This window comes from Pan paniscus, chromosome 7, assembly GCF_029289425.2.
Source record: "Pan paniscus chromosome 7, NHGRI_mPanPan1-v2.0_pri, whole genome shotgun sequence".
Lineage (NCBI taxonomy): Eukaryota > Metazoa > Chordata > Mammalia > Primates > Hominidae > Pan > Pan paniscus.
The window spans coordinates 49075162-49089764 of NC_073256.2; the positions used below are offsets into that span (position 1 = coordinate 49075162).

Here is a 14603-nt window from a genome sequence, read left to right on the forward strand (position 1 = left end):
TTTGGCAGGGTCACAGGACAATAGTGGAGGGAAGGTCAGCAGATAAACAAGTGAACAAAGTTCTCTGGTTTTCCTAGGCAGAGGACCCTGCGGCCTTCCGCAGTGTTTGTGTCCCTGGGTACTTGAGATTAGGGAGTGGTGATGACGCTTAATGAACATGCTGCCTTCAAGCATCTGTTTAACAAAGCACATCTTGCACCGCCCTTAATCCATTCCACCCTGAGTGGATACAGCACATGTTTCAGAGAGCACAGGGTTGGGGGTAAGGTCACAGATCAACAGGATCCCAAGGCAGAAGAATTTTTCTTAGTACAGAACAAAATGAAAAGTCTCCCATGTCTACCTCTTTCTACACAGACACGGCAACCATCCGATTTCTCAATCTTTTCCCCACCTTTCCCCGCTTTCTATTCCACAAAACCGCCATTGTCTTCATGGCCCGTTCTCAATGAGCTGTTGGGTACACCTCCCAGATGGGGTGGTGGCCGGGCAGAGGAGCTCCTCACTTCCCAGTAGGGGCGGGCGGGCAGAAGCGCCCCTCACCTCCCGGACGGGGCGGCTGGCCAGGCAGGGGGTTGACCCCCCACCTCCCTCCCGGACGGCTGGCCGGGCAGAGGGGCTCCTCACTTCCCGGTAGGGGCGGCCGGGCAGAGGCGCCCCTCACCTCCCGGACGGGGCGGCTGGCCGGGCGGGGGGCTGACCCCCCCACCTCCCTCCCGGACGGAGCGGCTGGCCGGGCAGAGGGGCTCCTCACTTCCCAGTAGGGGCGGCCGGGCAGAGGCGCCCCTCACCTCCTGGACGGGGCGGCTGGCCGGGCGGGGGGCTGATCCCCCCCACCTCCCTCCCGGACGGGGCGGCTGGCCGGGCGGGGGGCTGACCACCCCACCTCCCTCCCGGACGAGGAGGGAGGACCCTCCTCACTTCTCAGACGGGGTGGCTGCCGGGCGGAGGGGCTCCTCACTTCTCAGATGGGGCGGTTGCCAGGCAGAGGGTCTCCTCACTTCTCAGACGGGGCGGCCGGGCAGAGATGCTCCTCACATCCCGGACGGGGCGGCAGGGCAGAGGTGCTCCCCACATCTCAGACGATGGGCGGCCGGGCAGAGACGCTCCTCACTTCCCAGATGTGATGGCGGCCGGGAAGAGGCGCTCCTCACTTCCTAGATGGGATGGCGGCTGGGCAGAGACGCTCCTCACTTTCCAGACTGGGCAGCCAGGCAGAGGGGCTCCTCACATCCCAGATGATGGGCGGTCAGGCGGAGACGCTCCTCACTTCCCAGATGGGGTGGCTGCCAGGCAGAGGCTGCAATCTTGGCACTTAGGGAGGCCAAGGCAGGCGGCTGGGAGGTGGTTGTAGCGAGCCGAGATCACGCCACTGCACTCCAGCCTGGGCGCCATTGAGCACTGAGTTAACGAGACTCCGTCTGCAATCCCGGCACCTCGGGAGGCCGAGGCTGGCAGATCACTCGCGGTTAGGAGCTGGAGACCAGCCCGGCCGACACATCGAAACCCCGTCTCCACCAAAAAAATACGAAAACCAGTCAGACGTGGCGGCGCGTGCCTGCAATCGCAGGCACTCGGCAGGCTGAGGCAGGAGAATCGGGCAGGGAGGTTGCAGTGAGCTGAGATGGCAGCAGTACCGTCCAGCTTCGGCTCGGCATCAGAGGGAGACCGTGGAAAGAGAGGGAGAGGGAGACCGTGGGGAGAGGGAGAGGGAGAGGGCCAGGGCCACTTCTGTTGTGTGATGGTTGGTACCTTGAGACCTCGCACATCGCAATCTTTTACATTTATCTGCATATATATCATTTGGTCCTCACTGCATCCTTGTCAAGTTGTTTTGGCAGGCATTATTTTCTATTTTATCTGTGGGAACACAGACCCAGCAGGTCTCCTCGGTGGCCGTGGGACAGTAGGAGATGAGCACGAGCGTGGTGACCACGTTGACGGCGAGCCCCAGCAGGGTGATGGAGTTGGGGGCCATCCAGAGCGGGATCCACTGGAGCAGCCAGGTCCAGTAGAGCTGCAGCGGCGGCTCGAGCAGCGAGACGCCCGCCGCGCTGTAGCGGTGCTCCTCCAGTCGCCGCAGCTGCGCCGTGCTCAGCGGCTCGCTCAGCGCCCTCAGCCAGCGCGGCGCGGACCTGGCCCCGGCGCCTGCCGCCATGGCCGCCTGCGGGCCCCGCCGCCGCCCTCCTTTAATCCATTTTTACTTGACACTCATAAACTATGGTTATTCAGAGTTGGATTTTGGCTTTTTCTTGAAAAATTGTGAGATGTGCCTGTCACTTCACGGAAAATGACAGTTTTTGTTCCAAATAATAAAATTTTAGCTTTAAGGCAAAAATTAGAATTTTTGAAAACTTTACCACCATGATTTTGACAGTTTCCCAACAGATTGGTGGTGATGTTAATGAATTTTTTTTTTTTAATTGAGATTGAGTGTCACTCTGTCACCCAGGCTAGAGTTCAGTGGCTTGATCGGCTCACTGCAGCCTCCATCTCAGCTTTCCCAGTAGCTGGGACTATGGGTGCGAGCCACCATGCCGGGCTTTTTTTTTTTTAATGTAGAGGCGGGGTTTCCCCATGTTGGCCACGCTGGTCTCAAACTCCTGACCTCAAGTGATCCACCCACCTTGGCCTCCCATAGTGCTGGGATTATAGGTGTGAGCCACCACTCCCAGCCATATTAATGAATTTTTAAATTGCCTAATGAAATGGGTCAACATTTAGAAGATCCACATAACTCATTGAACCATTATCTTCCAAATGACCAATGTATTATATTCCAAAATCATGCATGGGTAAAGGTCTGTATGAAATGGAACAATGGATTTTTAAAAATCTTTTTTAGTTTTTACTTTTTATTAGAGACCATGTCTCACTCTGTTGCCAGTGGTTCGATCATAGCCTCAAACTCCTCCCAGGGTCTCAAACAATCCTCTCTCCTCAGCCTCCAGAGTAGCTGGGACTACAGGTGTGTGCTTCCAGACCCAGCTAATTTTTAAACATTTTGTACAGATGGGGTCTTGTTTGTTGCCCAGGCTGGTATCAAGCTCCTGGTGTCAAGCCATCCTCCTGCCTTAGCCTCCCAAAGTGCTGGGATAGCAGGTGTGAGCCACCATACCAGGCCAGGACAATGGATTTTAATGGAACATAATAGGAAAGCTCATTGATAAGGTTTCAGATTCCATAATCCAAGACATCTTTAATAACCACCCCTTAATAAGTGTTGGTGTAATAGCAGAGAAGAATATCCAGTTACCTGTAAAGGGTATTGAAATATTACTCCTTTGACCAGCTAGATGCATGTCTCTGTGAGACCATATTTTTTTCATATACTACAGCCAATACAATATGTTACAATAGATTTAATTTGAAGCAGATATAAGAAACCAGTTGTCTTCTATTAAACTAGATACTAAAGAGATTTGCAAATATGTAGAACTAAAGTTTTATCTTTTTTTCTAAATATGTAGATTTCACTAAAATATCTTATTTGTAGTAATAGGTAAAATATCTTATTTTTAAAAACATGAATTAATAAACTTTTTTTGTTTTTTAAGAGATGGCAGTCTTACTTCGTTCTTCAGGCTGGAGTGCAGTGATGCCATCACAGCTCACTGCAGCCTCCAGCTCCTGGGTTTAAGTGATCCTCCTGCCTCAGCCTCCTGAGTAGCTGGTACTACAGGCACGCACCACCTTGCCTGTCTAATTTTCTAATTTTTTGTAGAGATGGGGCCTTGCTTTGTTGCCCAGGCTGGTCTTGAGCTCAAGCAATCCTCCCACCTCAGCCTCCGAAAGTATTGCCATTATAGGCCTTAGGCACCGTACCTGGCCCCTCACCTTTTTTAACTTCAAAAGTTTATAACATGGTACAAAACCACACAAAAGTTCTTTTAGGCTTGATCGTTTTTACGCGTGTAAAGGTGTCCTAAAACCAAAGTTTAAAAACTTTTGGTCCTAATAATTTAAAATTAACATTTTTTGGCCAGGCACAGTGGCTCACGCCTGTAATTGCAGCACTTTGGGAGGCTGAGGAGGGCGGATTACTTGAGGTCAGTAGTTTGAGACCAGCCTGGCCAATATGGTGAAACCCAATCATTACTAAGAATACAAAAATTAGCCGGCTGTGGTGGAGGGTGGGGCGCCTGTAATTCCAGCTCCTCAGGAAGCTGAGGCAGGAGAATTGCCTGAACCCAGGAGGGAGGGGTTGCAGTGAGCTGAGATCGTGCCACTGTACTCCAGCCTGGGGGACAGAGTGAGTGAAACTGTATCTCAAAAAAGAAAAAACACCTGCAAGCTTTTGTGTCAGCCTCTCCTTTAAAATGGGTCTTTTATTTCTGCTGTGTATTCTGTAGTGACTAGCCCACGAGTAACTGGTTGTATGAGGAGCTGGATAACATATCAACCGTTCATATAGTACCTCCTTGGGAGACTCTACCCAAGTATCTTTCACAAATGCCCAATTCTCTCCCACCACAATACCAGTTCCAAATGTGGTACAAGCTTATTTCAAGACATGTGGAAATTAAACAAAAATTTTTTAATACAAAGATATAAGGCATTTACAAAATTTTTTAAATACAAAGATTTAAGGCATTCCAAAAACATAGTTTTTATAATACGTGTATATAAAACCAGGTATAGTGGCATATGCCTGTAGTCCCAGCTACTCAGGAGGCTGAAGCAAGAGAAGGAGTTGAGCCCGGGAATCTAAGGCTATAGTGTATCTTGTCTGTGAATGGTCACTGCACTCCAGCCTGGCCAACATAGCTTGACTCCATCTCTAAATACACACACACACACACACACACACACACACACACACACAGACACACACGAGTTTTCCTCATGTGAATTGATTTTTTTAAATAATATAACATTTCAATCTGTATGTTTTAAAAACTGAATGCTGAAAATTATGTTACCCACCCAGAGATAAGTATTTTAACATTTTGGATGAATAGCTATACAGATATACACATAGATATTGTATGAATGGGATTTGACATTACATCCTGCTCTGATACCTGCTTTCATTCTCAGCTCTAGACCTTATTTTTTTTTGTCTATCAATAGATATATAGGCCAAGACCCCGTGTGTGTGTGTGTGTGTGTGTGTGTGTGTGTGTGTGTGTGTGTGTGTGTAGCTGATCCATACAGTGAAATACCATGTAACCAAAGTTCTTTTCATTTTGGAAAACATTGGCAGAAATGATGGTCGCTTAGAGAGTTAAATCTCTGGGTAAGTATAATGTAATCTGTGCAAACTCAGGTCCCTTATCCTTCTTTTCATTCTGCGCTTCGTGTAGCCACTAGGATCCTAGCTATACTGAGATACAGTGGAGGAGCAGCAGTATCTCTACTTAAACAAAATAGTTTAATTAGTGGCTGAAGGTGGAGGGGTGTCTTTCTGTCTTTTAATTAAATAGCCCTCAGAAGGTCAAGGAGATCAAACTGGTCAAACATTAACAGTTCTGTGCAGGAAATTATGGTGAGTTCCTGTTCTAATTTTCTCACTTGAATTTAGCAAACATTTGAGGGGAGGTGAGAGATTAAAAAGCTGAATAAGGTACAGTTCTGCTTTTGGAGTGTTTACACATAGTAGAGGAAACAGGCCTGTAAGGAGCTGCCGTGTAAGGTAGAGCAAGTGTTCAGTTGAAGTTATAGACAATGCTTCTGCAACTGATGAAGCCGATCATTATTCAGTGTATGGGAAAGACCTGGTGGTCTTCCGCTTTTAGCTGAACATGAGAAAGATTTCAGTTAAGTAGAAATTGTGGAAACAGATCGACAGACTGAAGGGGTGTCCAGTGTGAGGATCAAAAACTGAAAGTGTAGGGAGAAAGAAATCACAAAAGAGCTGGAGCTCATGATCCAGTGCAGCTGAAGAGATGCCCAGAAGGAAACAGAAAGCAGCAGCACTGGGCAGGGATATTGTGCCGCATTTAGGAAATCTAGATACCATTTGTTCTGTGAATAGGAGGAAACTTTTCAGGATTCACAGAACACATCTTACCAGCATGCTGCTTTAGTCTTCTCAGAAGTAGCATGTATGGAATAGGCAAACTCTGATCAAGGAGTATGGAGAGGTTTCTCGTGTTTTTTCTTTGTTTTGTTTAAAACGACTTACATTTACTATGTTACACATTCTGTAGGGCAGAATTCCAGACACAGGTTAACCGGATCCTGCTTATGGTCCCACATGGCTGAAATAAGTGTGTTGGCTGAGTTGCAATTTCATCTGATGTTTTTCCATTCCCACGTGGTTGTGGTAGAATCCAGGACCTTGAGGTTGTAGGCAGTTAGCTAGGAGTATGACTTTTTCATTCGTTCATTCATTGGTTTATTTATTTAGAGACAGAGTCTTGCTCTGTCTCTTAGGCTGGAGTGCAGTGGCATGATCTCAGCTCACTGCAACCTCCACCTCCTGGGTTCAAGTGCTTCTAATGCCTCAGCCTCCCGAGTAGCTGGGATTACAGTTGTGCGTCACCACGCCCAGCTAATTTTTTTGTATTTTTAGTAGAGATGGGGTTTCACCATGTTGGCCAGGCTGGTCTTGAACTCCTGACCTCCAGTGATCTGCCCGGCCAAGCATGACTTTTTTTTTTTTTTTTCCTGAAAAGGAGTATGATTTTTAGCTGTCATTTAATTGAACCCCCACCACATGCCAAATACAGGCACATGCATACATTATCGTTAACCCCTCCTGACCTCAGTGTAAGCCAGTATTACCTACACTTGATAGATGGAGCAGAGAGTAAGTGGAATGCTGATTACACCTCACACCCTGAGCAGGAAAATGATGTTCTTCAGGTGATATTGCTAGTGTCCTCCACCCAAAAGCCTGAGTTTAGTTGGAAAGGAAAAATTTTATTAAAAAGTCTCTCCCTTGTGACTTTGAGGAAGAAGGAGGGGCATGTTTGCAAAAGAAACACTGCTAATGAACGTTTCCCTGTTAAATCACAAACATCTTAGGACTCCTGTCTCATGGAATCAGTATCTTCTTGGCAGGTTTACAAAGAAACCAGTTTTTAAAGCCACAATACAGAAGAGATTGGTGTTTTCTATGGCTTGGGTTTTATCTGCTTGGAGGGTATGTGTCTAATTCTCTCTTTCCCTCTCATACTGGTAAATATGCCAAAATATAGAAAGAATAGTATGACCAATCCCAAAAACGAATCATTCATGTTTAACAGTTACCAAGATTTAGCCACAACTTTTTGATTGCTTCTTTCTCCTCCTCCTCAGTTGTCTTTTTACAATTGAATTGGTCAGTCAATATATTGCATTAGTTATGTCTTTTAAGTGCCTTTTAATCTAGAGCACTTTCTCTCACCCTACGTGGGAGGATCTCTCTTTTTTTTTTTTTTTTTTTTTGGAGACGGAGTCTCACTGTGTTGCCCAGGCTGGAGTGCAGTGGTGCGATCTCGGCTCACTGCAAGCTCCGCCTTCCAGGTTCATGCCATTCTCCTGCCTCAGCCTCCTGAGTAACTGGGACTACAGGCGCCCACCACTGCGCCCGGCTAATATTTTTATTTTTATTTTTTGTATTTTTAGTAGAGATGGAGTTTAATAGAGAGACCATTGTCTCGATCTCCTGACCTCGTGATCTGCCCACCTCGGCCTCCCAAAGTGCTGGGATTACAGGCGTGAGCCACCGCGCCTGGCCAGATCTCTCTTTTTTATGCCATTGGATTATTGAAAAAAGTGCCAGCCTTCCTGGGAAAAGATTCTCCTGGATTTGTCTGTTTTCTTCTTTTAGGTGTCCTTTTGCTTGTTCTTGTGTCCCCTCTATTTACTGTAAATATAAAAGCTTGATTAGATTTGCAAGGTTTGGTTAAATTCAGCCTTGCCATTTTTGGGTATGAATACATCATAGGCCATACTGTGTACTTTATATGACATCCCTTTATAAAATAAGTAATTTGGGGGCTGTTCCATGCTTGGTGTAAACTAAGAGGGGTTTGTGGATTCAAGCCTACATTGTAAGGTCTCTATCACCTTCATTTTAACGACTTCATGTATTGATCTTTTCCTCATTACTTCATTAGTGACTGAAAAATGTTGATTTTTCTAATTGGTTGTTTACCCTGAAATACAGGTCATCCAAAAAAGCAGGACAAATGCTTAATTCTTTTCCTTTTAGTGCAAATTTTCCGCCTAAGACATTGGTGCCTGGTAATCTCCATTGGTGATCACTGTTTTGTGGGGGGTTGTTTGTTGCATCGTTGTTGTTATTGTTTCCCCTTTCCCTATTTTTGAGTATCATTATGAACTTGTGTTTTTTAGTATATTTTCAGGGGTTTCAGTATACCGCAGTCATTATTCTTTCTGATGCTCAGGGGCAGGGAAGGGACAGTATCTTTTTGATAGAAGGAAACACCAGGACTGCCTCAGTGGACCTTGTTTTGGAATGTCCATCATTTGTAGGAATGATGGGGTCTCACTTCCTAATGGTTCAGAACCATTAGAGGTGCTTCCCTAGGTGCCCAATACGACCTATCACTGTTAGAGTATAATGCATTTCTTTGGTTATTTATCTGGTTAAAGCAACTCCTTTATCCACAGAAAAGGAGGTTGAGGTAGGAAGATCCCTGGAGCCTAGGAGTTCTAGTCTAGCCTGGGCAACATAGTGAGATGAACATCCACAGAAAAACCCACTTTTACAGCTTTGTGAGGATACAATTTTTAGAAAGGAAATAGATTTTTTTTTTTTTTAATTACTAAGATTCTTTGATTAGGAACTACAGTAGAACACTGGGATTACTAGTGGCTATACATTGTTATTTTCTTCCCAATTGTAAGGCTTTGTCAGCAGAACATGAAATTAAGCTAAAAGTGGAAAGGTGGGACATGTAATAGCCAGAATGTTCATCAACAAGAAAAGAAATTTATCTTGTAAAAAGTGTGTCTTTGCACGTAAAATAAACATAAAACAGACTGAGCACTGATATTGACTAGATGCTTTAAAATAAGCAGAAGGGGCAGAAAGTTAAATATTTAGATTAGTTCAAAATGTTAGCTTTATAGTAGTGCGCCATTGATGGAGTATTCCTGGAACATGTCTTCTCTGCTTGTTTTAACACCTGACCTTGGTCCCTGAAATGGAATGTATAGACAGGAAGACAGTGATATGGGTGGGTTTGTTTAACATTTTCTCTTTGTTTGAATAAGCCCTTTAGTTGTTTCTTAATACTGTTGAATATTTAGTGGCTTTCTAGGACCAAGACAGTATGGTTCTGTCATTCTGTCATGATTGGTTTGGGTTTATTGACGTTTTCCCCAAAAGGACGGGACACACTTGAATCTGAGGTTGAATTTAGTTGACTTTTTCGTTGTATGTTTATGAAGAATAGATGAACTTTGTCAACAAAGATGGTGCCTGGCAGAAAGATTGAGACGTAGTAGGCTCTTGGTATGGGAATGCTTATTTCCCTGCTTCTCTCCCTCAGTTAGGGTTATTATCATATAAAATTATTTTAGATTACTCATATAATTGTGAGTAACCTAAATTATATGAGTATCATGTGGGCATAATGTCCTCCATGTTCATCCATGTTGTTGCAAACGGTAGGATCCTCTCCTCTACCCCCCTTTTTTAGGCTGGGTAATATTCCAATTCATGTATACACCACATTTTCTTTGTCATTTGCCATTTAGATTGCTTCCATGTCTTGTCTTTTGTAAATAATGTTACAGTGAACATGGGAGTACAGATATTTGTTAAGAGGGTAAATCTTAGGTTGTGTTCTTACCACATCCTCCAAAATCATAATAAATGAAGATAGAATGGGGGGATTGGAGAAATGTCGGTCAAAAGAAACAAATTTTCAGTTAGGAGAAATAAGCTCAAGAGATCTATTGTACATTATGGCGACTAGTTAATAACAATGTATTGTATATTTGAAAATTGCTAAGAGGGTAGATTTTAAGTGTTCTTATCAGAAAAACCTAAGTATGTGAAGTAATGCTTATGTTAATTAACTTGATTTAACCATTCCACAGTGTACACGTATTCCAAACGTCACATTGAGTCAGGGCCAGTGGCACAGGCCTATAGTCACAGCTACTTGGGAGGTTGAGTTAGGAAGATCCCTGGAGCCTAGGAGTTCTAGTCCAGCTTGGGCAACATAGTGAGACCCCATCTCTATTTAAAAAAAAAAAAAATTCCAGCCTGGGCAACAAGAAAGAAACTCCACCTCAAAACAACAACAACAACAACAAAAAACCATGTGGCTGGGTGGAGGGGATCATGCCAGTGATCTCAACATTCGGAGACGCCAAGGTGGGCAGATTGCTTGAGCCCGGGAGGGCAAGACTGCAGTAAGCCATGATGGAGCCACTGCACTGCAGCCTGGGCAACGGACCAAGACCCTTTCTCAAAACACAAACACACACATGTAATGTTGTACACCATAAATATATACCATTTTTAATCTGCCAATTTAAACAATATATGTTAATTTTTATAGAATTTTTAAAAAGGATAGGAAACTTTTGGAGATGATGGATATATTTATGATATTGATTGTAGTGAGAGTTTCATGGGTATATACTTATCTCCAAACTCATGAAGTTGTAGACATTAACTATGTATAGCTCTTTGTATATCAGTCATTTCTCAATTAGGTGATTTTTAAAAAATAAATACTTATGTTTCTGACAGGCAAAAATGGCATGACATTTTAGTAGTTTATTAATAAGGTTTTTTGTCATATACTTATTAACCATTTAATTTGAGAGTGGTATTTTCCAGTTATTTGTCCATTTCTTCTTTTCCTTATTGATAGGTCTATATAAGAAGAATAATGCTTTCTTGACTAGTGTAGTTTGCTTTCAGGTGGATACTTTCCTCATTGGTTGAAGGAGAAGCTGGTGATTCTGTTCTCTGTTTTCCTATCCCTCAAAATTAATAATATGAGCACCTCCACAACTCATGGTTTCTCTTTAAAATAATGATGAATTAGGCTGGCTGCAGTGCTTCACACTGTAATCCCAGCACTTTGGGAGGCTGAGGCAGGCAGATCACTTGAGGTCAGGAGTTTGAGATCAGCCTGCCCAACATGGCAAAACCCCATCTCTACTAAAAATACAAAAATTAGCCAGGCATGGTGGTGCGTGCCTGTGATCCTTGCTGCTTGGGAGGCTGAGGCACGAGAATTGCTTGAACCCAAGAGGCGGAGGTTGCAGTGAGCTGAGATCGTACCACTGCACTCGAGCCTGGGCAAGAGAGTGAAACTGTGTCTCAAAAAAAAAAAAAAAAGTAATAATGATGATGAATTTCCTGTTTTGTTTTACCTCACTGAGCTGTAATAGTAGGAATACAATGAGATAATATACTTTAAAATCTGTTGAGTACTACATAATGGCATGTTGCAAATACAGTCCAAGGCTTAAGCAGCTTCATTTGGAGTATCATTTGAGTAAGATTCCTCTAGAAATCTAGTGTGCCAGGGCTTTAGGGTGAGCACATGACAGGGGAAGAATTCCTCAAAATTGTAACTGTAAAGATAAATCTAACCTTGATGCTTTTTCTTTTCTTGATTTCTGGGCTCTTGCAAAGTCCATAAATTGCATTATACTTAATATAGACACATTTTGTGTTCTCATAACTGCATTAGCATGTTAATTTCTGCTGAGTGGGTTAGTAATCAAATAACCAAGTGGCTAGACAAGAAAAGAGACTTTATAAGTGGATTATCTTGCTTTCCAGTGTTACCATTTTTAATGATGGTCTACTCATTTTTCCTTTAACTTTTTGTTATGGAAAATTTCAAACATATCTAAAAATTGAAGGATTTTTAGCATAACATTTTATTGTTTTAAGTTGTTTGAATCAACATTCAATATGTTCCCTCTCATTCTCTCTCGTGTTTTTGCTTGCAGTTTATTTGTTGTGGAACCCAGATTGTTTGTCCTGTAATTTCCTAGAGTATCTCTGTGATTTTGTTTAGCATGATTCTGTTTCTAAATTATCTGCAAGTTATCTTTTATATATATTTTTTATCTTGCAAGAATACCTGGTAGTGTGTACTTCAATCAAGAGGCACATAAGAATTAGTGGTCTCTCATTTTGTGATGTTTACAGCCATTGATTATCAGGATCTACCAATTGCCCATTCCTTTTTATGTTTGTTTATTGTCTTTTGGTTATGTTAATGTATTTCATTAAATTTAAAAATATTTTATAATAATTTGCCAAACAGTGCTGTATGAAGATTATACCAATGTACACAGCCAACAGCCATGTACCAGAATATCCAAATTTTTATTTTCTTATTTTATAGGTAACTGATGCTTAAGGAGATATGTAGTTTTCCCCAAGATTACACAGCTATTCAGTACAATACTCAGGTCTATATATGTAAATTTTGCCTTAATCTCAGACATAACACCAATTTTCTTCTCTCCTTCCACTACAGTCCCAGGTTATTACCCCTCTTCATTTTTTGAAAAATTATAGAAAGGCAGATATAAGTAGGGCAAGGTGAGATGAAAAGAAGGGAACTAAGCAGTTAACATAGGAGGGTTAAAGACCCAAATGTGATTTCCAGAACATTCTGCACTTTCTTCTCTCATACTGATTCTCTAGTGCTTAAAACTATCCAGCCATTGATAATCATTACTTAGATCTACTAATTCATTCCCTAACCTTTTGTATTTTTCAAAATAAGCATTTGATCACATTAATAACTTTAGAAACTTAATTTCAAACTTTATCAGTAAAACTACTTTTTCGTAGCCCTTTAAAGACCATTATTAGTACTATTTATAAAAAGTACCAAAGCTAGGATCCTATTGGAATATTCCAAGTTTAGTCTATCATACCATTTTTGCTAGCACTTTATCAGTGGACATATTTATGAAAAAATTTAATCTAGACGTGTTTGATGTGTCATTAAAAGTTATTTCAAAAATCATTTTATTGTAAATGTTTCTCAAACTTAAGTTCTCCTAAAATAGCAATTTAACTTGATTTCTGGTAAATAGTTAAAGATTAGCAAAGTTTTTAATGTCATAATTTTTAGTAGAAGTTAAATTTAGGAATTAGCAGTCTCCTACTTCCTAGTTCAAATCCAAGTTAACTTTTAAAAGTCTAAAATACACTGGCCTCTCTCAAGACCTAGACACAGATATCAACAAATGCCAAAAGAGATATGCAAACAGGAAACTATGTGATTCTTTTAACAAATATTTTAAATCATATAATCATTTTTCCACTTGACCCTTCTCCTTCCTCCTCCTCCACAATAAAAAGAATCTACAGTAATCCTGTAGAAACTTTAGAAATCTTTGTTTTTCTTACCCACAACTCCCTATTTATATATGTTAAGTGCTACCTGATATGGCAAACACATGTAAATGATGTCCTTTCAAAGTTCACTGGCTTCCTCTCTGAAGTCATCTAAAATTCAGAAGCCATAAAACAAACCATCAGATAAAAGTGAGACTTTATACTGAAATAGAACCATAAGAACATTTTTTTGCAGTTTCTGCAAGGAATTGTGTTACTTACTCCTTTCAGTGAATCAGTGATGACGTTTTAGGTCAGGAGAATGGAAGCTGCTTGCGGGGGAACGTAGGTAGGTGACTCTAGTACAGAGAAAGGCATTTGATGTGGCACAGACCTAGGCCAGGTAGGTGGCGGGTGTCAGGACCCATGCTGTAGAGCTCTCTGCAGGTTGCAGCTCCTCCAGCTGGCCTTCCTAGCCCTGACCAATTACTCTGAGGCTTCCCAGCCCTAAGCTGCTTCTCTTGAATTCTCCTCTGAATACTTATACAGTGTGTGAAAGAATTCCTTGCCACTCATGAGAAATGTATTGATTTATTTGAAAATATTTGATGCACTTAAATCCCAGATTAGTAGCAGTTATGGTAACAGATGTCCTTTTGATGAAAAGCCATTTCTGATAGATGGGGGATCCCCATAGTGAAATGAGAAGAGCTTCACTTCCTACTTTGTAGAGTCCGACTCTTTAGCACGGTGTGCAGGCCCTTCATGATCTGCGCCCCCACTCCTTATCCCCAGATTCCCAGCCATAAGGTCTCCTTCAAAGCCATGCTCCAACAATACTCAGCTCTGGGAGTCCAAACAGAGTCCATCATGTATTCGCTTTGCCTTCAGGCTTTTTGCTTAGAGAGCCCAATTTCTGGCCATAAATTTAATCCCTTTACAAATTAGCTGCTTGTCCTTCAGAAGTCACCTTAACCATCTCTTTCTTCATAAAGCTTGCCTGGCTCTCCAAATGTAGGTTAATTGCTCTACCGTGTTGGTTACTGCTGTAGAGCTGTGTTTATTCAGGCTGCGGCATTGATACTGACTACATTTATGTAGGACCATTGGTGGAAGGCAAGTTCCCCAAAGTGAAAACAATCCACTGAGATAAATTTTCTAACCGCAATTTTATTTTACTGAAGGCTGGGAAGCCCTGAGGTTGCTTCTTGAAGCACACACAGCCTGGAGAAAAGCAATTCTGAACGTATGTGGCTACCCCTTGATTTAGATGAATTACATTCCAGTCAAAAGGAAGAACAGATTCGAAAATTTAATGGCAAGACTGACTTCATTCAGGAAATCATAACTAATTTTACCAAGCTAGGGGTTA

The 14603-nt window shown here is 42.4% G+C and overlaps 1 protein-coding gene across 7 annotated transcripts in view; it reads left to right on the forward strand.

The window, feature by feature from the left end:
* The window catches only part of RBPMS (RNA binding protein, mRNA processing factor), a 190024-nt gene that overhangs the window by 130230 nt on the left and 45191 nt on the right, over positions 1–14603 (forward strand). The window lies entirely within an intron of this gene.